At 39.8% G+C, this 25167-nt stretch overlaps 1 protein-coding gene across 4 annotated transcripts in view; it reads right to left on the bottom strand.

Annotated features, from left to right (window-relative positions):
• SLC39A10 (solute carrier family 39 member 10) overlaps window positions 1–25167 on the bottom strand; it is a 191813-nt gene that overhangs the window by 48009 nt on the left and 118637 nt on the right. For 3 of the 4 annotated variants that reach the window (XM_066345181.1, XM_066345182.1, XM_066345183.1), the window contains one exon: window positions 23312–23397. The gene's annotated coding sequence lies outside the window, so the exon portion shown is untranslated. Of the gene's footprint in view, window positions 1–5830; window positions 6138–23311; window positions 23398–25167 lie in introns of those variants that run through there. The other variant, XM_066345180.1, reaches the window with a different exon arrangement.

The raw sequence follows: 25167 nt of genomic DNA, 5'->3' as shown, positions 1-25167 counted from the left end.
CTACTTATTTAGGTGAAGAACGCAGGAGAACTGACATTATCACTTTATGAATTTATATTTGAACATATTTCTACTACATCATTTTATTCATGCAGGTTCTAGGAAGATATAACTACTTTAAATAAAGCAACATGTCAAATAACGATAGAGCATTAAGGACTGGATCCAAGGGTTGACAGAATTAAAAGGACCAGATAGTTAACACTTTCGGTTTTGCAAGGCAGTACAGTGCTTCAGGCAACTACTCAATTTTGCCATGATGGAACAAAGGTAGCCCTACACAATGCACAAAATATAAACAAATTTGAAGGCTGCATTCTAATATTTAATTTACAAAAGGCTGATTTGGCCCATGCAACATAGCTTGCTGACCCCTGACTTATTCTTTTAAATAACCAATTCAGTAGAAGGAAAACCACTATCTTAAAACTCAAAGTCACAGAATATATAAAGTGAATTCAAAAGAAAGTAGAAATGTGAGGGCACATCTGAAATGCTTTCCTTTTATTTAGATATTAAAGTAATAGATCAGTGGGATGTTTATCTTTGTTATCTTGTTACTACAGCTGAAGGCTATTTAGATTTTCTACTTCCTATATAAATAAAATCTAAAAACTGAAGTGATCACTGTCAAGTTAGACAATTACTAGAGAATAAAATAACTTTCCTACATAATTCACAGTAATTCCTCTAATAAAAATACTTCCGGTCCTATAACAGCACATAACCTTTTTATGTTAATAGGAAAAAGATACTTCCCACAGCATTCTGATTTACTTTTCTAATCCTCAAAAACCTTTTTTTCTAGCCCTGGCTGGTTTGGCTCAGTGGTAGAGCGTCGGCCTGGAGTGCAGGAATCCCAGGTTCGATTCCCGGCCAGGGCACACAGTAGAAGCGCCCATCTGTTTCTCCACCCCTCCCCCTCTTTTTCCTCTGTTTTCTCTCTTCCCCTCCCACAGCCAAGGCTCCACTGAAGCAAAGTTTGCGGGGTTGGGGGGGGGGGGCACTAAGAATGGCTCCATGGCCTCTGCCTCAGGCGCTAGAATGGCTCTGGTTGCAACAGAGCAATGCCCATCGCCCCCTGGTGGGCATGCCGGGTGAATCCTGGTTGGGCGCATGCGGGAGTCTAACTGCCTCCACGTTTCTAACTTCAGAAAAATACAAAAAAAAAACAAAAAACCTTTTTTTCTACATAGAAAGGATGGTCCCCAAAAGCAGGGCACATATTAAGGGTAAGCATGGCTGTTAGAAACATTTATGCAAGGACATGTATTATCTGATACTTCCCTCTCTTTCAGCAGTTAAATTACCTAAAATAACGAGTAATTATAAAATCATCTACCAGTCTTAGTGAATAGAAACATTAAAATTTTAGATTTTGATTTTAGCCCTGGCCAGTCAGTTCAATGCATAGAGTGGCCCAGTGTGGATGTCCCAGGTGTGATTCTCGGTCAGGGCACACATGAGAAGCAACCACCTGCTTCTCTTCCCCTTCCTCTCCCTTCTTCCCCTTTTGCAGCCAATGGCTTGACTGATTAGAGCATCGGTTCCAAGTGGGGGTTACAGGGGGGATCCCAGTCAGGGTACACGTGGGAATCTACCTACCCTCCTCACTTTAAAAAGAAAAAAAAATTAGACTTTATCCTTATACCTGTAAATATACCACTATCCCATTCTGGTATCTTTTAGCATGAAAAATCTAATATGAAAAACCTATTGAAATATTCAATCCTTGTATCTAGCAACCAAAAAAAAAATCCTTATGTTCTGATCATAGAAAAATATATAATTTGACAGTGTTACGATGTAATAAAAATTGTTTTAATGAATATTAAATGTGGTCTCGTAAGCGTTTGGAAATTTGAAAGCTACTGTTCACTTATAAATTGCCTTTATACCTGCTCAACACACTTTTGTATATTCTGATTGTGGTAAATTTTTGAGACTATATTAGCTTATTTTGTAAAACTTAAGTCATTGTGTGACCCACTCACAGAACTTAGAGAAAATAATAAAAAAAAAAGTAGTCTGGAATTCTGATAAATGGCATAGTTTGAGACTTTAATTTACATCAATGAATACAGGAAATCTTGTGATTAAAGACCCTAGAGATCCTAGAGACTAAAAGATCATTCTATAAAAGTCAGAGCTCAAACTAAACTTGCACTTAAAAAAAACTCACCATGCAATTTTACCAGTTTCAATTTTATTCAGTACAGTCAAGGCAATACAAAGTTACATGGAACTAAACGGATACAGAAAGCAAATTTTTATATCAGTTTTTTCAAGACAAAGCCCATATTACAATAATAAAATCACTGTTATTCATATACAAAGCTAATTTCAAAGATAACCTCTAGCATATACCCTTCCTGATTTGGAAAAATTCCCCATATACTCTTGTAGGGAAATCTGGCATTATACTGTCTTACTCCACCAAACACAACCCCTTGGAAAACTGGGGGCTAAAAGCAATCAAAATTAACCAAATCAAAATGACTATGCCTATCTTATTAGTCATACTAAGTAAAAGCTGGAGAAACCCCAAAGTAGACTACACATAGAGCTCTACAGAATCTTAAGTGTAATTTTAAACACATAGATCTTGCCTTAGGAAAAGGTCAAGTTAGGTTTATGAAAACTTCAAGGGGAACCAAACACTAGGGGGCAGCATCAAGCTGTTGGGACAGACTGGACACTTCTAAATGTAAAACTTCAAGCTTAAGTTAGTATATTTTTAATGAGAATTTTACTTGAAACATAACTATGTATGTTACAGAACCTGTAGTAAAGGAAAAAACGAATTTTCTGTTTTGATTACCTACTTTTTTCCTTTTTCTGTGTACTTTTTTGCATCTTATGATTATCAGTCTAAAAATGCACTAGTGATAATGTCCTTTTGATATAAAACAATGTAAACCCATGGTATTTCCATTCTTAAAGGCAGGCACTAAATAAACAAAGGCTAGCATTTTTATCCAAAGTACTTCTTTGGTTTAATGCTAAATTTGTGTTGTACTCAACATTTTAAACTTGATTAAAAAGCTAGACAACTAAGCACTGAATAACGTGTCAAGGGAATTATATGACCAAAAGCTGTGGAAAAACTCCCCCTCAAGTAATTTAGTCTGGCAGGGAAAACAAGATGTATGTAATTATAAGTTAGAAAATGCAAGAGAGGCAGAAAAAATTCTATGGGTTATTACATAAGTAAGAGAATAAAAGTAGGTTAAATATCTATCACTGCAAAGGCCCAGTTGAGACTATTAAACCTCATACTAGGGATGAGCAAGGACTAGAGAAAAAACACAGAAAGTAGTCCTTCAACCACTAAAGAACTGCAATGTTTGTATATTAAAAAAAAAAAAAAAAGTCAAATAAATTAAGTATCTGTAGTACTCTGGGTCCTTATGTCATTTACTAATCACAGTAAACCCATGAAGTAGGATCTTTTCAGTACTTGAAGTTCACAGATTAAAAAAATTTAAGATAAAATAACTTGCTCAGAGTTAGTAAGGGGTCAGGGTTTTGAAATTTAAGTCTTACCTAAGTCTTAAATTCTTGCCAATACTGGGAGTAAATGTGGGGAGCAGGGAATATAGCAACAAGGTAAATTTTCTTTAAAAGCAAATGACCAGCCTAACCTGTGGTGGCACAGTGAATAAAGCCTCCACCTTGAACGCAGAGGTTGCCAGTTCGAAACCTGAGCTTGCCTGATCAAGGCACATACAGGAAGCAACTGCTATGAGTTGATGTTTCCTGCTTTTCCCCCCACCCTCTCTCTAAAAATTAATAAAATTAAAAGCAAATAACCATCTGGCCCTGGTAGGATAGCTTAGTTGATAGAGCATGAACCAGATATCCCAAGGTTGTGGGTTTGACCTCAGGGCCTGTCCAAGAATCAACCAAATACATAAATGGGTGGGAACAACAAATTGATGTTTCTCTCTCTAAAACCAATAAATTTAAAAAAAATTTAAAGCAAATGATCGTTCCCATTGAGTATTTTCCCTTGCTATGATACCTATATCCTATATCTCCATAAATCAGTTTAAAAAAAAAAACCCTACAGTAGTATCTGCATACTAAACTTGAGGCTTCCTTTATTTTTTAAAGTACTTCAAAAAAGGGACTCAAAAAAGGGGAAGAACTATATTAGCTTATAAGCTATGTTAGTGGAATGAATATAAACTGTTAACAGTAAACAAGTACAGGTTACCATGTAATATAATACAATGTAACCTCGTTAAGAGAGGTCTTCCCAAACCACCTCTTTTAAAGTAGGATCAGTCATTCTTACACAGGGGTTCTTAACCAAGGGTCTGTGTATAGAATTCAGGTTTGTTCAGCTTGATAGGGAAAACACATATTACTGCTATTTAAGCTCTGAAATTTAGTTATTCCTTTAGTTATGAACATAAGCAAAAGAAAATCTATTAATAATATTTATAATATGAAACAGTATACAAGACCTGACAAGGCTTTCAGTTGTCTTACCCAAATTAACCACTCTAAATACTTCCGGCTCTACCATCATCTTGCTTGCTTGTTCTCACGCAGAATTTAAGTATCCAAACACACACACATATAAATAAAATTTAAACCTGTCACATGCTAGTTTAGGTTCATCAGGAATGAGTCAGTTGCAAGGTAAAACTTGAGTGCTGACAGTGTAAGTCATTAAATGAAAGTTAAAAGAAAAAAAAAAAGGGCAGCATAACCCATCACTTTTTAAAAAAGAAGTTATGTGCTTTAACATCAATCAGTCTTTGTTACTTAAATCAGAGACTTGAGAAACTTCCAACCGGGAGCTGCGGACCTGGGGGGACAGTTCCTCCTCGCGCTCGCTCAGGACAGCCCACGTGGGCAGCTCCCATGTGAGCTCTTCTGTACAGAAGCCACAGGAAGACCTTCAACGTCACGTCTCCCGCGCCCTCCAGGGCCCCCTTCTTCGCGAGGGCACTCGGGGGTCCCGAGGGAGAATCAGTAGGACAAGCAGACCCCCAGACCCGGGGAGGGTGGCGGCCAAGGTCCCCCCAGTCCCCCTCCGTCGGGCCCCGCGGCGCTCTCCGCCGAGCGGCTTTCAGGAACAAAGCCGGGGGCCGCGGGCCACTCCCTCCCCCCAGACCTCCCCCAACGACAAAGCCCCGGCGAGCCCTCAGCTCGGGGGCCCCGCGGGCCTCACTTCCACTCCCCGGCGCCCGCCGCGGCTTTCCGGGGGGTCGGGGAGAACCCCCGCCAGGCCGCCCGCGGTCGCAGCGCAGGTACCGCCGCCCGTTAGCCTCCCGGAGCCGGAACTGCGGCGCCCGGGCTGCATCCCGGGGTCCCCTCGCCGGACCCCCCCCCCAGACTGCAGGGGCCACAGGAGGAAGGAGCGAGGGCGTCCGACCTACGCCACCCGGACCCCCTCAAAGCCTCGACCGCGGATGCCGCCCGCGCGCAGCCCCCTAACCGCCGCCGCCCGCCCAGCGGTCACTCCCTCGCTCCGCACGCCGCCCCCCAGCCTCCGCCAGGGGTTAGTCGGACGCGGGACCCCGCACGCGGGCCGCAGCTGCCGGGCCGCCCACCCGGGGCGGCTCAGGGCGCACACGAGCCGCGGCTCCCCACGCGCTGCCCCTTGCGCTCCGCTCCGGCTCATCGCCGCCGCCGCCGCCGCCGCCTGCAGCAGCTGCGGGAACTCCAGCTGCCGGATCTCCGAGGGTCCCGGCAACGACTCCCAGGCTCTCCTCTCCCTTTCTAACCCCCCGCCGTCCCGGGACTCGCAGTCTCCGCCGCGCTTGGGGCCGGTTCTGGGGGAGGGAATGTAAACAAATCGGGGTTTTATAGTTACCTCACACTCGAGTGCCGTGTGCATCTCCTCTCCGCTCGGTACCAAACCCCGGCTGCACCAAATCGTGTATTCACCAAAGCTGGCTGCGCTAACTGCGTCGCGGAGGCCCGCGCGTCAGACGCTACACTACGCTAGCGGCGTACAAAGCCCACTCAGGTCCCCGCGCAGCCGCACCCCGTCCGCCTAATGGGTGCTCCGCTCTGGGCGTACAAGCATCACCCAGCCATTCGTTTCGGGTAGCGCAACTTGCGTAGAGGCGACGTACCCCGCGCGGATTCCAATCGGACAGTGGGAGCGATAGGAAATTCGAGTCTACGCAAACTGCGAAGGTCCGTGGTTCCGCGCTAGTTTTGTTCCAAGAAAAAAATGCCGCGGAGTTGGGGCGGCTTCTAACGCATGCGTGGAGCGCCCTTTACCGCTAGCCTTTTCTCCCGGCCCGGCCTGTCGGTTGCTGCGGCCTTGGAAGGCGAACGAGTAATGGAAGCTGCAAGCGCAAACGGTTTCACCAAAAGGTTTCACGGAAAGGTTTCAGATTGATAAATTACGATGTTTATCTGTACACGAGTTAAACACCTACGTTAACTTAACTCCTCTCCTTTGTTAAAGTAATCTTTCAGTCTCAGGGCAAAAAGCTAATAGCTAATATTTATTTAGTGCTAAGTGCGAGGTTTCTTGCATAGTTCTCCTACCCAACCCCACAATTTATTCTGAAGCACCCTTCCTGCGGGCCTTCCAAACCGAAAAGAGGAAGTTGGGTCCAGGGAGCATGTCACGCCCTTGGAAAATCGAGGGTTGAGACAAGTTTCCAAGGTTTTCCACCACCTCCTACTCTTAACCTATTACTTCTTAACCCCCCACCAACGGCAAAGACATCCAGCCAAGAACTCCCGTGCGCTAAGTACAGCACTAAGTGTTCCTTCTGGCTCCCTGCCCTTTGCTAGTCATACCTGCCACTTGAATTGTCTCCTCCCCTCTTCTTAAAGCAATTTACAGCCCATACTTTCTTAAAAGGTGGCTCTGAACACCTTCCCTTTGCTCCATTATTCTGCTTCCTGGCACTTACTGGATCTCCGTGGTGAGGCTTATCTGTTTTGTCTGATGCCCGTTTCTGTATCCAGCAAAAATCTACTTAACAGAGTTCTGGAGGTGCCTTACTGATGCCCAGCAGAGTGCATAAAACCGTGATCAATAGTAACAGCAAGATGTACTATGTGTCAGGTACTTCCTAAGTGCTTTACATATATATTCATTTATCCTTATAACACAGTGAGGTGGGTAGTATTATCCTACCCCAGGAAACAAGCACACAAAGTAACTTGCCTAAGATCACAGAACAGGTAAGGAGGACAGTTCAGATCCAACCCAGTTAGTGTGGCTCATATTCTTGCTATTCTGGATATCCATCTTCATGAAGGAAGGTTATTTGGTTTGGTTTTGTATCTCTACAAAGAACATCTTTTAGGTGCTTAATAAATGCCTACTGACTGCCAGAATACTAAGCTTCTCATATCCTTTTTTTCCCCCTTGTTTGGAGAAGCCTAATTCCCGCCGGTTTCCACAGCTGCTATTAGGCAAGAGGAGAAGACCTGAGGTGTAAAGGAAAGAGACTGAGTCCGAGTCCTCTGTTTCAAGTCTCACCGTTGGCACTAACTGGGAGATAATGACCATAATCCTCAGATTAATGGATAAATTAAGGGAACTAGTGTAAATGTATCCTAACATCCTGAGATTTAATAAAATTAGAACTAAAGTCTATAGATTTCATAAAATCAATAGAGTAACCCTTTGGGCACAAAGCATAAAAAGCTTCAAAATTACCCTGAAAATTTTAAGGCTCAGAATTATTTTCTTGAACACATTATCAGCACTCATAAATATATGCAATATCTTTCTTCTAAATATCAAATACAAGCCTGACCAGGTGGTGGCGCAGTGGATAGAGCATCAGACTGGGATGCTGAAGACCCAGGTTCAAGGCCTGAGGTCGCCAGCTTGAGCGTGGGCTCATCTGGCTTAAGCAAAAAAGCTCACCAGCTTGGACCCAAGGTTGCTGGCTGAAGCAAGGGGTTACTTGGTCTGCTGAAGGCACATATGAGAAAGCAATCAATGAACAACTAAGGTGTCACAACGAAAAACGGATGATTGATGCTTCTCATCTCTCTCTGTTCCTGTCTATCTGTCCCTATCTATCCCTCTCTCTGACTCTCTCTCTGTAAAAAATAAATAAATAAATAAATAAAATAAATAAATATCAAATACATATAACACTTATATTCGTCTTATACGTTGATTTTTACTTACGTATTTACAAGGTTACTGTTCAGATCGTACAAGTACAGCTGAACTGATTGATCAAATATTGAAATGCTCCATACAAGTTAATCAACAGCTGCAGCTTGGAGTTGAAGTACCCCTTAATTTCCATCCCAGTATCAATTCTTCCTCTCAGGATTCCCCAGACTGCCCACATTACAAGAACTAAGGGGTAAATGCCTGGCTAGGAAGGAAACCCATGGGACCCAACTCATAAAAAACATTCATTCTAATTGGTTGCTGCCTATGCTTTACTGTTATATAGTTTAAATATTATCTTTGCATAAAACTATAGAGTAAGCTACTTGAAAACAGACCATGCCCCCTACCACTTCATACACCCACTCAAGCATTCATATACGATCATGTGTATTCACACTGACTAGGGAAGGACTTAGAACAGATGAGTAGGTAGAGTTAATGATTGAGTTGCAAACTAATATGTAATTTTCCCTATTGGTAAAAAATTTCAGAAGATGACTTGAAGGCTTACTCAAAATCAACTACTCGGTTAAACCATAGAGAGTGCAGCAAAAATATTACTATAATGTATGTTTAATTTTTATCAGTTTCATACACAAAATGTGTCAGGGTATAGGATTTTTAATATACTGCTCACAAAAATTAGGGGATATTTTATTGCTTCATATTCATTTTGAAAATATCCCCTAACTTTTGCGAGCCATATATATTGGAATCTAGAAGTTCTGAAAAGGTCATACCTGAAGCCCATCTGAATTACAAACACAGTATAGATGGTCTACAATTCCTGGGGGGAAGAGAGTATTGAATTATGTGTAAATGGTTTACCTTTTATTTGTTCTGCTTATTCACACTGCTTCATTCACTATTTTATTTAACGTATCTAAAATTTTAAGCATGACCAGTCTACCCTTTTTAGGCATGATATAATAAATCCAGTGGCCTTTTCTTTCTCTCAGTACTAGTAAAGAACCCCCTACAATAAGTAAGGGAAAAATAAGAACCACACTTCATCATACCTCAATTTCAAGTTGTAGCTAAAGGAAATCCACGTCATAACTTGTGGTTTTTTTACCCCTCTAGTAGAGGAGAACACTGTCATCATTCACAACAAAGTTAAGAACCTTTCATTAAATTTATAAGGACCATGACTGATTCTAAGAAATCAGATCTTTCAAAGCCAATTATTCTTTTCATAAGTCAATCTTAGTAATAACTAAAGATAAAGAAACCTCCTTAGGTTATGCTTAGAGGCAAGAGTAACAAAAAACTAAATTATCTTGCTATAGAGCTCTGAGGTGGGGGGTACTAATTACCAGAAATAGGTGTTAAAAGATTGGGAAAAGAAGACCTCAGGAATATGTTTTAAACATAGGCCTCAAAATTAACTACCTATTGGTTTTTAGAAACTGTATTTTCAGCCTGGATATTTAAGGCCTCAGCTTCAGATGTGAAGCCAGAAGAAATGTAAAAGATACATCCCATTCCTGTTCTATGAGGTCTGTGGTACTGTGTGAAATGTGACATGTCAAATCCATGGTCAGGATGGAAAGTGGGGCCTATGGGGCCATCTTTTTCTGATCCCTTGAAAAGTGATAGCTCCACCATCTCATCTAAAGACTTGCCATTCCAAAATAAGATAAATAGGCCTGAGAGCTTGTATGGAAGTTCAAATCAAAGGAGTCCTTTCTGAGGAGCAGGATCATGACTGACAAAGCCATTCTCTTCCACAGAGCTCACCACTTTGAGGAGGAAACACAAACCCGCGGGGAGAAATGAACTAATCCCACCCTGGTGAGAGGCAAATCTGCCTGAGGGGCCTATCAAGTGAGACCATTCTGAGTTGGTAGCTTTAAGCAACAAAATGAGTTTTCTGCAGAAACAAAAATAGATTGGAGAAATGAAACAATTCAAGCAACAATACAAGCAACTCTCCCCCCGCCCATGGTAGAAAAATTAACTTCTATGCAATTTGCCTACTAACACTAGCCAGATCCCTTAGTTTCAATTCATCATAATACAAACAAAAGGCCTTTACCATTAGACATCCCTACTGGAAGAAAGACAGTAATGGAGAGGCTTAAAGCTTCTGATTCACCATGGCACAACATTTCAAAAATAGAAATGACCCACTCAGAAGAATGAAAATAAGGAAGAAGCTCAGAGCTAGAGCCAGGATAACAAGCAGACCACATATTTGCTTATACGTTGGAGCCAGGAATGCTTCTTACCACAGACCTAAAATATTTTGCTCACCAATCCCTTGAAATCTGCATTTAGAACTTTGTTCTTGGGCCTTGAAACCAAAGGGATTTGAACCCTGAGGGAAGTTACTATCCTTTTATTATTTATTTATACTGCTATGAAAGTATTTTTTCAGGTCTTTTCAGAAGAGGAGGTATTAAGAACAGAGAAAACATGATCATCTAGATTTCTAATGGTAGTGTGGTACAAAGGGACAGAAGGAGAACTAGACACATGGCTCACTCCTCAATCTGGCTTCTAGCCAACCTTATTCTCTCAAAGAATACTGGAACGACGCAAACAGTAGGCTTGGGCCTTAAATCTCATGGCTGGAAATTAAGTTGGACTTCTAGTCCATAGGAATAAAAAAGAGGAACATAAATACCCACAATGAATAATGCAGATTTGATAAGTATTTGTGGATGGTTACATGTTAGAAAAATTATCAATATGGAAATAAATTAGCAGTAAGTTACCAGGTAAATATTTTTAAACACAGGTTTATTTGCTTAACTGGTTAAAATTAACTCATTTTTAATATTTATTTTTAAATAACTTCACATGAGAACAAATTTCAAATCTTGCCTAGGGCTTCCAAGATAATTAATAATGAGATACATTTGGTTTATCTTAGCAAATATTGCTTGTGTTTATTAAAATTTTAACAGTAATGATGCAGCAAAATTCTAAAAATTAGGGAAGGCAAAAAATAGTCAAAAACAAGAGTAACTTGGAGGAATTTCTGAATTTTTCACCGTTTCTAAATAAAGCTCAAATATTTTTCCTAAAATAAGTCACTTTTTTTTTTTTTTTTCTTCATTTTTCTGAAGCTGGAAACAGGGAGAGACAGTCAGACAGACTCCCGCATGCGCCCGACCGGGATCCACCCGGCACGCCCACCAGGGGGCGACGCTCTGCCCACCAGGGGGCGATGCTCTGCCCATCCTGGGTGTCGCCATGTTGCGACCAGAGCCACTCTAGCGCCTGAGGCAGAGGCCACAGAGCCATCCCCAGCGCCGGGGCCATCTTCGCTCCAGTGGAGCCTCGGCTGCGGGAGGGGAAGAGAGAGACAGAGAGGAAAGCACGGTGGAGGTGTGGAGAAGCAAATGGGCGCTTCTCCTGTGTGCCCTGGCTGGGAATCGAACCCAGGTCCTCCGCACGCTAAGCCGACGTTCTACCGCTGAGCCAACCGGCCAGGGCCTAAAATAAGTCACTTTTAATATCTTTATAGAATTCCATAAACCACCTCTTCTTACCAGCACACATCTTTAGAGAAGTTTTAGATACTTCCTAATTTTTTTTTTTTTTTTTTGAGGAACAAATCTGGCAGTGCCCAGCTAGATAGAAAGACAGACTCCTGCATGTGCCCCAACCGGGATTCACCTGGCAAACCTCTTCCGGAGCTGATGCTCTGCCTATCTGGGCCATGCTTGACAACGGATCTATTTTTAGCACCTGAGGTGGAGGCTCCATAGAGCCAGCATCAGTGCGGGGGGGGGGGGGGGGGGGGGGACAAATTGAGCCATGACTGTCGGAGGGAGAGAGAGAGGGAGAGAGAGAGAGAGAGAGAGAGAGAGAGAGAGAATAAGGGGAGGGATGGAGAAGCAGATGGTCCCTACTCCTGCGTGCCCTGACCAGGAATCAAACCTGGGACATCCACACACCAGGCCGCCACTCTTCCACTGAGCCAACCAGCCAGGGCCAATGGTTGCTTTCCCTAAGCAATTACGTTTCAGTCTTTTTTCCCCACTCTAAACAATTGAAGGTTTATGGTTTAAAATATGCTAAGCACCATTTTAAATGCTTTAAATATAAAAACTCATTTTATTCCCATAACAGCCCTGCAAGGCAGATGTTATATCTACATCATAGATAAAACTGTAACATGTGGCAGAGCCAGAGCCGCAGTCCAGACAGTCTGGCTCTAGAGGCAGTGGGTGCTCTTAACCCTTACATCTCCTTACCTCTTACTTACAGAAGACTGTGCAGATTTCAGTTTGTGTGAGGATACTTTGACTACATTACTTTCTCTGCAAAAGTTGATTTTAAAAAAAGTCATTAGAACCATCAACTGATTCCCACTCCATAAATGCAGTTCAGTGGACATTTGAAATAGAACAAAGAATTATAAGAAAAAGCATTTCAAGTTACTTATAAGAACATTGTTCTTTTTTGCTTTATCTTTCAGCTTGACTAGCTTGAATTAATTCCAAGGGAGATGCTTATTCCACAGTATCTTAAATTAGAATGTTAATTAGTCGATCTGGTTATGCATTTTGTTGAAAGCCTTTCCCTCTTTATGGTGATTTGATATATTGTTCAGGTATTTATTTTTACCAGTAAGGTTGTATTAAAAATTAGGCAGAATCAGGTGTATGTCAATGACTTAGCTCAGTCATGTAAATGTGAGCTACTAATGTGCTAATCAATGAAGAATTTGTCAGATGCAAGCAAATATAAGTTTGGAAAGTTCTGTCCGTTTCTATCACAACAAGTTTCGACATGTAAGCAACATGTTTATTTGGCGCATGTGTGCCTCTCTATTTTTATCACTTAATGTATACATACTGATGTAGCAAATTAACTAAAACAAAGTTGATTCACGTTAGTCTTATGTGTGAAGCGATAGTGTACCCGTGGCTACGGATAAAGTTCATTTACGCCACTGTATTGTATACGGATTTCAACAAGGAAGAAATGCTACAGAAGCATGTAGAAATTTATTGAAAGTGTTTGGTGAAGGTACAGTTTCTGATAGGACATGCAGAAGATGGTTCGAAAAATTCGAAACAGGTGATTTTGACCTTTCTGATAAGCCACATTCTGGGCGACCATCTTTGATCAATGACGATGTTGTTAAGACCATGTTGGAGCAAGATCCTTTTCTGACAACATTGGAGATTACAGAAAGGCTTAATTCAGCTCAGCAAACCATTCTGGACCATATTCAGAAGATAGGATTGGTGTGGAAATATATTATTTAATAAAGTTTATTGACGGTAAGAAAACTTTGTATTTTGTTTTATTCCAAAAACGGACAGAACTTTCTGGTAGATTGTTGGGCAGATAAAATATATTATACTCACTTTGTTAAAGATGGTGCTGCCCAAGTGGAAGCCATTGCCCAGGTGATATTAATGTGTGTAGGGGGCGGCCTGTGGGCAGGCAGGATCCTTGTAGCCTGGGGCTTAGTTTTAGGACTAAGCTTTTCCCACCCTTTTTGATGTGGGGTGGTACAATCCCATCATGCCTCAGAGAAGTGACTTTGTATTAGAGACTTTCCTATTTTGTATATTGGATTAAAGGTTTTGATTTCTACTCTATAAAATGGGGGCAGAACAGGAGCTTGCTCTCTCTCGGTTCCTGAGATTAATATTAGAGGAGAGAGCAGAGGAGAGCAGGGAAAGGCCACGTGGAGGAGGCCAGGAGAAGCAGCCAAGATGGCGGAGTGTTGAGTGAGAAGTGAGTTTGTGTAGAGGTTGTGCAGGGAGAAGGAAGGAGATGGGGAACAGAGGTGCATAAGTCTGGTGAGCTAGAGACCTTTGATTCTAGGAAACTTGGATAAGTCAGTAGCTTTGTGAGCACTGAATGTGAGTGGGTCTTGGAGCCCAGTGTGTGTTTTTACTTGCCCGCCGGGTGCAAGCTAGGATTAAAGATGATGGCCCACCAGTTTTTGGCTCCGTTGTTTCTTTACCGACTGTCCAAATCCAATGCGAACCTACATGGTCCAGGCGGCTGTGATGGTAGCCCTGGCTACTGGCTTTACATAGACCTTATATATTTCAGCAGATTTAAAATACAATTCATTTAGGGATTAAAGATTCATTTTGGTCCTTAGATTTATATGAATCTATATCCTCTGCAAGTCTACCTTGGAAAAAGAGACAAACAGTAAAGAATAGAAGTATCTTCAAGCAAAATGTTTGCACTCCTTTAATGTGCAAGCCACTCTGTTAAGTAGCTGGGAAATGAAGACCAACACAATATGATTCTTGCACTTAAGTAGTTTACAATCTAGTCAAGGATGTAATTAAAGAGCAAGGACAGTACAGAGTGGTAAATGCTGTTAGAGACAGATTTGGGTTGCTATAACAACAAAGAGCCAAATATGGCTTGCAGAAGGAAGTGACATTCAAGGTCTCACCTGAAGGATGAGTAGGAAAGCCAGGCAAAGAGCAGGTGTAGAGCAACCCAAGCAGAGCAGTGAGATGAGTGAAAATGTGGTTCTCATTTGGTGTTTCAGTTCCCCTCCATGTATGTTCTATGTTTGAGTCTCAGTGCCACCCCAAAGACAATAAGAGCCACTGAGGACTTCATGTAGGCAAGTGGCATGACCACAAATAAAATGGGACATAGGTTATATGGTAAATTTGGTAAGCAGAATAGTGCTCTTCCTCCCTCACCCCAAAGATGTCCACATTCTAATTCCCGGAACCTGTGAGTGTGTTAGTGTACCTGTCAAAGGGGTTTTGAGATTGGGGATGGGATTAGTTTGCTTCAATTCACGGACTTTGAGATGAGGAGATTATCCTGAATTAGTCAAGGTGGGCTCACAGTTTGATTCAATGGTCCCTAAAAGTAGGAGACAGAAGAGGAGAGTCAGAGGAAGCAGTGACTATGGGCAGATAGTCAGAGAAAGTCACAAAAGGATAGTGCGCAGCCTTCAGCAGCTGAAAGAGGCAAGAAACGGGCCCTTCCCTGGAGTTTCCAAAAGGAAAGCAGCCCTGTAAACACCTTGGCTTTAGCCCAGTGAGATTGTGTCAGATCTCCGACCTACAGAACTGTAAGAAAATAAATTTGCATTGTTTTAAACTGCCAACTTTGAGGTAATATATTACTGCAGCATAGAAAACTAGTACAATTAAGAAGCAATAATCCATGTATGACATGACCATAGATAAACAGAAATTGTTGAACTTGAGAAGTGTCAAGGAGATAGAATCAAACTGGAGCCCCAACGGTATTAATTTACTAGCTGTGGACTTGAAAGACCCTTTTAACCTTCTTAATCATTCAGCTTTGTTTGAAATACCTATAGAATGAGCAATACTTTGCAGGGTTTGTTTTAATTTGTTTAATACATTAACAGCTTAAAATTTAAATAGAAATACAGGCTAAACAAGAATGAATCTTGAAGACATTATGCTAAGTGAAATTAAGTCAAACATAAGAAATGCAAATATTTTATGATTCTACTGATATGAGACACCTAGAATAGGCAAATTTATGGAGACAAAGTACATACTAATAAACAAAGATTACCAACAACTAAAGCAGGGGTAGTCAACCTTTTTATATCTACCGCCCACTTTGGTATCTCTGTTAGTAGTAAAATTGTCTAACTGCCCACTGGTTCCACAGTAATGGTGATTTATAAAGTAGGCAAGTCACTTTACTTTATAAAATTTATAAAGCAGAGTTACAGCAAGTAAAAGCATATAATAATAATTACTTACCAAGTACTTTATGTCAGATTTTCGCTAAGTTTGGCAGAATAAATCTTTATAAAGCAACTTACTATAGTTAAATCTGGCTTTTTATTTATATACAATACTTTGGTTGCTCTGCTACCACCCACCATGAAAGCTGGGACGCCCACTAGTGGGCGGTAGGGACCAGGTTGACTACCACTGGACTAGAGGATGGGAGAGTGAGAAAAAGGGTGAGGGAGAAATAGAATGGAAAGTTAATTTTTAATGGGTCCAGAGTTTCTATCTGGAATAATGAAAAAATTTGGAAATGTATAGTGATGATGGCTATACAACATTGAGAATATATTTAATGCCAATGAGTTGTACACTTATAATTACTTAAAATGATAAATTTATATTTTACCTTCAATTTTATTATATGCTATCTTAAATATCAGCAAGAAAAAAGTGAAAAATTTTAAATTAATCTAGCTTTATCTACTGATAAGTACAAGTCAAAAAAACTCTTTGCTTGAGTATTATACCTTAAAAAGTGACTAAAATAGTACACTTTGTTGTGTCTATTTATCCACAATTATTAAAAAATCACATAGACTAGAAAGAGCAGTCCATTACCAACTGCAGTGTCTACCTCTTCACAACAAAACCTTCAATTATTTTAGTTTTTCTCCAGGATTTCTTTATAGTTTAAAGTGATATGCATATTCTGCCATTTCATCAATTTAGATATCTGCTATGACTGACTTTCAGTAAGGAAGATCTGGATTTAACTTCTTAAACACACACACTCATAGCCTGGGAGATTGGGCAAGCTGCTCCAGTCCTGGATTTATAAATATCCTTTTGTTTCTCGGCCTATCTTTCACCCCTTTCATAAGGGCCCAGCGCTTTCAATTCTCAAGTGTTTCTGGGGTGCTAGAGCCTCGGCGGGCTTCCTTCTCCAGCCATTCCCTCCCCAGGGACTAAATTTTCACCATTCTCGTTCCATCTTCAAAAGTGTTTATTACTCATGCCCATTACCTTTTCTCTTTACAGCTGTATCTTTGTTATTTTTCCTTCACTAGTGCTTTTGTAAGTTTTTAATGAAGGAGCAAAAATAAACACACATGTCCCATCTGCCATGTTTAACCAGAAATACTCCAGGGTTGCTTGTAAAATTAAATGAACTAAAACAGGTAATGAGATTATGTTGGGAAAATACTTTGCAAAGTCCCTGACATCCAGTAAATTCCAATCCACAGCAACAACAGTGGCTCTTACCTTTATCATCAGTATCATCATTTACATAGCAAACAGTTAGTGTGGATTACATGAAATTCCACAAAATACTGCCTATACCACAAGATTGCTGTTGATTTTTCAGCATTAACTGTGTTTAATCAAAAATTTGTTTTTCTCGCCTGACCTGTGGTGGCGCAGTGGATAAAGCGTCGACCTGGAATGCTGAGGTTGCTGGTTCGAAACCCTGGACTTGCCTGGTCAAGGCACATATAGGAAACAACTACTCCGAGTAGATGCTTCCCGCTTCCCCACCTCTTTCTCTCTCTCTCTTCCCTCTCTAAAAATCCGTAAATAAAATCCAGAGAAAAAAAATTGTTTTTCATAAAAAAAAAAGTGATTTCGATGGTGTGTTTATACAGTGGAATATTCTGCAGCAAAAAGATAATCTAGATTACCTGACACTTTCTTATCCTTTAGTTTCACTTTCTCAGAGAGGATTTATCTATCTTGAGAGCCCACTTTCTTTTTTCTAACTCTTTATTATTCTAGTTCTTTCCTTTATAGCTCTGATTGCAATTTTAAAATCTCTCTTATGTGTGCATATGTGGGGTTTTGTCCATAACCAGACTTTTCAATGACAAGGGGCCATGGGAGTTGCAGTTACAAGGTCCACACAGGGCCCAACATAGTGCCTTTAAAGGGTCTTTTTTAATGACTGAAATACCAGGTATGATGTAATATAAAACATGCAATGAGATGCTACGTTTGGAGAAATAAACACATAGAAGTATTTTGTAAACTAAACTAATAGTGGTGGGATTTGGGGGAGGTTATCAGAGTTTTGGGATTTTACTCTCATAATACTGTTGCTATAACTACTAATGTATATTTATTTAATGTTTGCTGTGTGTCAAAACTTTCTTAAGTGTCTTACATACATTATTATCTTATCTAATTCTTACAATAACCCTATGTACTCTTATTATTCACGTTTTACTGGTAAGAATACAGCTGTACAAAAGTGATAAAACATTCCCAACTGGAGACACCTGCTAAAGTTTAAACCCACAGTTGAAGGTCAAAGCCCTTGATCTTAAACCACTAAGCTATTTATCATTGTGTGTGTGTGTGTGAGAGAGAGAAAGAGACAGAGAGAGAGACAGACAGACACACAGAAGGGAAATGTACTTGCTAAATTTTCAAATGATTTAATAAACTAAGGGCTGAATTGTTTTTGCCCTCAAAAAAATTCTTCTGATTGATCTTGCATCTATGTTTATATATGAAACTCTTAACACCTTGATCTGTATTTCATTTTATTTGAATTTTTATATTTTGTAGCACTCCACATTCAAACTGGAAGCAAAGCACATTTCAAAAATATTTACTACATTTGTGCAATATCTATACTGAAACCCAACATTGTTAAATAATAGACTTGGTGACTGGTAACCAGTCAGTTCTGATTAACCTGGTGATGGGAGTGGTGCTGAGGAGTAAAGAGGAAGGAACGGGTAACACAAAACTACTGTTACAATGAAATTCTGATAAGTTCTTTATCAGAGATAGATGAACTGACTTGGACTAACCATGGTTAAGTGATGATAGAATCTTACCAGTGTGGGGCTGGGGAGGCAAGTTCTGCCAACTGTGCATGACTGGTCAGTAGAGGACGGGTAATAAGACTGAGAAATTCAGGTTGAAGGTCCCAGTTTCTTCTCTTTTCTAGGGTACCTCATCCAACCCCACACAACCTGTGTATTAGATGTTGGCACTTTTTTTCAAACCATCAGTAATCACTACAGTTTTTGACTGATTTGAATGTACCAGCACAGTATTTCTTTATATTCTATGATACATGTACAGAGATTCTATGGTTTTTACATTATTAAATGAACTCACACAACAGAAATAAAATAAGGATGGGCAGACTCGGAAGACGGACATGCCTCTCTTAGCGTTTCTCAAGTGAACATACATTTATGCACTCCACTTCCTCTTTCTTCCCTCACATAGTCAAAATTATTCAAAAGACTTTTTTTTTTACACACACACACTTATTCAACCCACTTTCTCAACTTCCATACCTACCAGGTCACCCAAATTGTCACCAGTGGCCTGAGTTACTAAGTGCAATGGTCACTTTCAACTGGTATTCTATTTGATTTCTCTGTTCCTTTTGTGGCAGTTAACCAACTCCTCCTTCATTCAGAAATTTGACGGGTTTATTGGCACTTTAAAGACATGTTCGGGACACACAGCTTGAGAAATAGCCAAAGAATGGGGCCTTTCTCTGAAATGTACTGCACATCAAAGTAAGATACCTGCCCAGCTGCCCTGCATCCAGCCTTGGCCCCCCTTAGGTAAGAGTCCAGCTCCTCCTCCACTCACAGCAGACAGCACTCTTCTGATTTTTCATCAATCTCTCTAGGAGCTTCTATGTAATCTTCTTCAAAGGCTTTTGGTTTCTAAACTACCATATGTGTAGGCCATTTCTTCTGAGTCGTCTCATTTCTATACCAGTGTTTTTAAAGGAGTGTTCTGAAGAACCATTTGCATCAGCATCAGTCTCTAGGGGTACTTCTAAGTCAATTTTTTAAAATTTATTTTTAGCTTTTATTTAATCATTTGAAAGAGAAAGAGAGAAGGGGAGAGAAGCAAGAAGCATCAACTCCCACATGTGCTTTGACCAGCAAAGCCAGGGTTTCAAAACTGCGACCTCAGCATTCCAGGTCGACACTTTATCCTCTGTGCCACCACAGGTCAGGCTTAAAAGTGCAATATTTAGCCCTCACCCTAATGAACCAGCATCTTGAGAAGAAAAACCAAAAATCTGTATTTTAAGTCATGCCCAGGTAATTCTTATTTTAAAACTCAGGATTGAAAATACCATTCTATCCACTCACCCTAGGTAATGTTATCCAACCCCATGGCATCAGTTACTATTTATATGTTGATACTTCTCTTCTCTGTTTTCAAATAGGAACATTTTATACTTGATGTTTCACAGACAATTTTTATTACGTATTTTAATATGTCGCAAAGAGAACACATCTCCTAATTCTGCTATTCTTCCTCTTGTTTCTCCCAGTTCTCAGAGTGGTTCTTTGTATTCCCAGGAAGGGGAAAAAGCAGAAGTGAGGTAGTCATTCTTATCTCCTCACCACACCCAAGTCACTCTCCTAGTTAAAAGTATTATAATATATTGCCTAGAACAAGTTGGCTTCTAGTCAATCCACTCTACAATGAAAGCTGAAATACAGATTGTTCTATGCATAAACTTTTGAAAGCCTCCCATTACCCTTGGGTTAAATGACTTTTCCAACAAGCAATGTCCTACCTAATCTGTTCCCATGTTATCTCTGTAGCTTTATCTCATTACTTTGCAACTATACTGTACAATATAGTAGGCACTAGTCCAGGGGTCAGGAACCTGTTTGCCTGAGAGAGCCACGAACGTCACATATTTTAAAATGTAATTTTGTGAGAGCCATACAATGACCCATGTACGTTAGGCATTATCCAATAAAAATTTGGTGTTATCCCGGAGGACAGATGTGATTGGCTCCAGCCACCCGCAACCATAAACATGAGCGGTAGGAAATGAATGGATTGTAATACATGAGAGAATGTTTTATATTTTTAACATTATTTTTTTAATTAAGGATTTGCCTGCGAGCCTGATGCAGCCATCAAAAGAGCCACATCTGGCTCGCGAGCCATAGGTTCCCGACCCGTGCACTAGTCACAAGTGGATTTGAGCACTTGAAATCTAGCTAGACCAAATTGTGACGTGCTATAAATGTAATTCACTCACTGGATTTCTCAAATATGGTGCAAAAAAATGTAAAAATGTCTCAATAACATTTCATATTAATTACATGCTATGATTTAATATATTACATTAAATAAAAATATTAAAATTAATTTTACTTGATTGTTCTTACTTTTTTGTTTTGTTTTGTTTTCTTTTACTTTCTTAATGTGACCACTAAAATTTTTTAAATTACATAGGTGGTTTGCATTGTACTTCTACTGGGCAATGCAGGCCTAGAACTATATGACCCAGCCATATTGACAGACTTATTGTTGGTCAAATAAGTTTGTAAATATGATATATATGTCTGCTCACTTATAGTTTGCATTGGGTGTGGGGACAGGCTGTAAGCAGGCAGGGTCATTATAGCCTAAGGCAGTGGTAGTCAACCTGGTCCCTATGGCCCACTAGTGGGCGTTCCAGCTTTCATGGTGGGTGGTAGCAGAGCAACCAAATTACAATATAAATAAAAAGATAGATTTAACTATAGTAAGTTATTTTAAAAAGATTTATTCTGCCAAACTTAGTAAAAATCTGACATAAAGTACTTGGTAAGTAATTATTATTATATACTTTAACTTGCTGTAACTCTGCTTTATAAATTTTATAAAGTAAAGTGACTTCCTTACTTTATAAATCACTATTACTGTGGAACTGGTGGGCAGCTAGAAAATTTTACTAATGGAGATACAAAAGTGGGCAGTAGGTATAAAAAGGTTGACTACCCCTGGCCTAAGGCTTAGTTTTAAGACTAAGCCTTTCCCACCCTTTTAATACTAAGATCTTCTCAACACTAAGCTTTTCCCCACACCCTTGACTGTTGCATGATGTGGGGTGGTGCACTCTCATGAGGAATCCCATTTATGCCTCAGATACATGGCTTTGTATCAGAGACTTCCTTATTTGTTTATTGGCTTAAAGGTTTGGATTTCTACACTATGAAATGGGGCAGATGGGGTGCTTGCTCTCTCTCAGTTCCTGAGATTAGCATTAGAGAAGAGAGCAGAGAAAGACCACATGGAGGAGAGGAGAAGCAGCCAAGATGGTGGAGTGCTGAGGGAGAAGCCAGTTTGTGCAGAGTTTGTGCAGAGAGAAGGAGATGGGGAAAAGAGGTGAATAAGGCTGGTGAGGTAGGAACCTTTGATTCTAGGAAACTTGGATAAGTCAGTGGCTTTGGGAGCCCTGAATGGAAAAGGAAGTGTTTTCCCACTGTGTGTATTTCTTGCCCGCCAGGTGCAAGCTAGGATTAAAGCTAATAGCCCACCAGTTCTTGGCTCCATTATTTCATTACCATCTGTCCAAATCAAATTTGAACCTGCATGGGCCAGGTGGCTGTGATGGTGGCCCATGGCTGCTGGCTTTACACTTGTTATTCCCTAAAAAGTCATGCTTTTCTTTGCTTAAAGTGCCTGTTCTCCTGTGCACTTCTCCCCCTTTCATCATCTGATTACCTCCTACTTGTTCTTCAGGATGTAGTTAGTTATCATTCTGAGAAACTTAACTACCCCTTTCTCTTCCCAAACCAATTCTGGGATAGCTGCATCTCCTATATGCTTATACATACAGCACACAGCTTACAGGGTACTACACTTGTAGTTTACTTGGCTGCTCCTAATCTATGTCTTCTATACTCACCAACTGCTTGTCAGCAGGACTATGACTTATTCAATACAGTTACCCTCAGCTCTAGCACGTTGGTGCAAAGTAGATAAGGAGAAGACACTAGTAGAATGGCTGCTGGAAATGACTTCCCAAGACCCAAAACATAAGACATGGTTGTTAATAGTATGTGTGGGAGGAGTTAAAAATTAATATTGCCTCTTCATCATTATCCTGTCCATACCCTATCAAACAACAGCCTTAACCTTCTCTTGCTTCTTTTGCTCCCTATTAAAATTTAAAACTTCATCAATTAATTTGAATGAAGAAATGATCAGAGAACAAAATGAACACAACTTTGTCTTCTAAATATTTTTAAATTTTGCTAGAAGATAGCCACTGTGAGAAAAATTACCTATTCATTGGAAAACATTTTAATAGCATTTCTGAAGGATCAAGTCTTTCACTGTAGGAATTTAAATGAACTAAAATCAAGTCATTTTCTCTATAATCCTACACTGCTAGCATTCACAGAGAAGTTCTGAGGACATAAAAAATTCTGGCATGCTCACATTATAATTCATGTTCACCACATTACCCTGTTAAAAGAAAAAATTAGTGCATGGGAAATATAAAAGCTTTAAGAACAGACAGTAACTATTTTCTTAGTCTCGTCAGATATAAATTTTAAGTGGCATCCTCAGTGTTCATACAACGATCACTCTTGGTTTTATGGTTTTATTTTTTAATGCTTTGAGGCTTTTCATGACATAGCCAGGCCTTTTATCCGTTTGTGTTTTTATGAGATTAAAGTGTCTGGAGGACTTATAAAGACAAATAACAAGCCTCACCTTGATTTGAGGCTCTACTTACCTGTTTTTCTGCTTTCACTGCTTCACCACTTCTCAACAGTTACGTGTGTTTCCACCCCAGTGAAATGGCTCACTCAGAAGACGTCACTGAAAAGAGACACAGGAGGCACTGAGAGAGCTCCCAACAACCAATTTCAGCAACAAAATTAATACAGTTTTGGATTATAAGCCAAAGTATGCAATAAATATTCAGGAGTCCACACTGATATAAATAAATGTTTAAACAAATTTAAAAATTGGGAGAATAAATATCCCATGCAGAATAATTTCAAATAATTTATGTAGATACTCAGTCCTCAGGGAGGAGGACCATAACTCTCCACTTTAAGTGTGTGGAGGGAAAAAAGTAACAGTGGGAAAACTTGACAAGCACTTAGCCAGATGATTGAAGTCAATATCAACAGTGATAAATTGTGCTGATAGTAGGTGCCTTTGATATAATGTGATTAAGATGGCACTTTACCTCTATGGTTTTACTTTCTAAAATCCACAACCCCAGTCTAATGAGAAAAACTTGAGGATCACTGTACGAAATACCTACAAAATACTTCTCAAACTGTCAAGGTCATTAAGACAAGGAAAACTTGAGAAACTGTCAAAACCAAGAAGAACCTACTAAGATATGATGACTAAATGAAATGTGATAATCTGGATGGGATTTTGGAGCAAAAAAAGGAGATAGGTAAAAACTAAAGAAATCTGAAAAAACCTGTGGACTTGAATTAATAACAGTGTATCTATGTTAGTTCATTCGTTGTAACAAGTTATCATACCAGTGTAAGATGTTTTAGGAGAAACTGGATGTGGGGCATGTAAGAACTCTCTCTGTACTCCCTACGATTTTCCTGTATATCTAAAACTGTTATAAAAAGTTGGCCTGACCAGTGGTAGCACAGTGAATAGAGCTTCTATCTGGGACACTAATGTCCCAGGTTCAAGACCCTGAGGTTGCTGGCTTGAGCCCCAGGTTGCTGGCTTGAGCAAGCGGTTAGTGGCTGTGGGTCAAATAAGTTTGCAAATATGATGTATGTTTGCTTGCTGATACTTTGCATTGAGTGTGGGGGTCAAATAAGTTTGCAAATATGATGTATATGTTTGCTCGCTTATACTTTGCATTGAGTGTGGGGGCAGGCTCATTATAGCCTAAAGCTTAGTTTTAAGACCAAGCTTAGTTTCAAAACCAAGCTTTTCCCCACACCCTTGACAGGCATGACCAACAGTTTTTGCCCCTAGGCCAAATTAGAAAGAAGACTTTTTTCATGGGCCAGACGAAATACTAAAATTTAAAAATGTTAAATACAAAAACAATTTATTTAAGTAAACACAATTTTATTATGTAATTTGTTTATGAATAAATCTATGTGAGTGAAAAATTTTCAATATACAATATTATTTTAATAAAAATATATTTTAATAAAAATATAATTACATACCGTATAAATATCCAAACTGTATTGCAATCAATCAAAACAATATTTAATTAATAGAATGAACTTGAAGGGGTTATATCGCAAGTAAAACAATTATTTCGTTTTACAAACAGCCTGGACACGTTTTCAGTTATCAACTGCAGCTATTGTCTATGCTACAATGCCACTTGATTCAGCACACTTGACCACAAAAATAACGAATTGTTTGACCTTGGGTGCACACTGGCAAACTCCACCTAAAAGAATGTGGGTTTCACATCCCTGCTAAATGCAAACAGTTCATATCAAGTACAGATGAGTACAAAAGTTGTAAATCTTTATAATCAAATTTTTTAAAAAATTAAAGAAATATCACGAATTCATTTGACCAATTATTGGAAGTTAACCCTAGATTAGTCACACGCAGAATTCTTTTCCATGTATCACT

Source organism: Saccopteryx leptura, chromosome 7 (genome assembly GCF_036850995.1).
Source record: "Saccopteryx leptura isolate mSacLep1 chromosome 7, mSacLep1_pri_phased_curated, whole genome shotgun sequence".
NCBI classification, from domain to species: domain Eukaryota; kingdom Metazoa; phylum Chordata; class Mammalia; order Chiroptera; family Emballonuridae; genus Saccopteryx; species Saccopteryx leptura.
The sequence above is the reverse complement of the archived record's forward strand: the minus strand, read 5'-3'. Positions and strand labels throughout refer to the sequence as shown.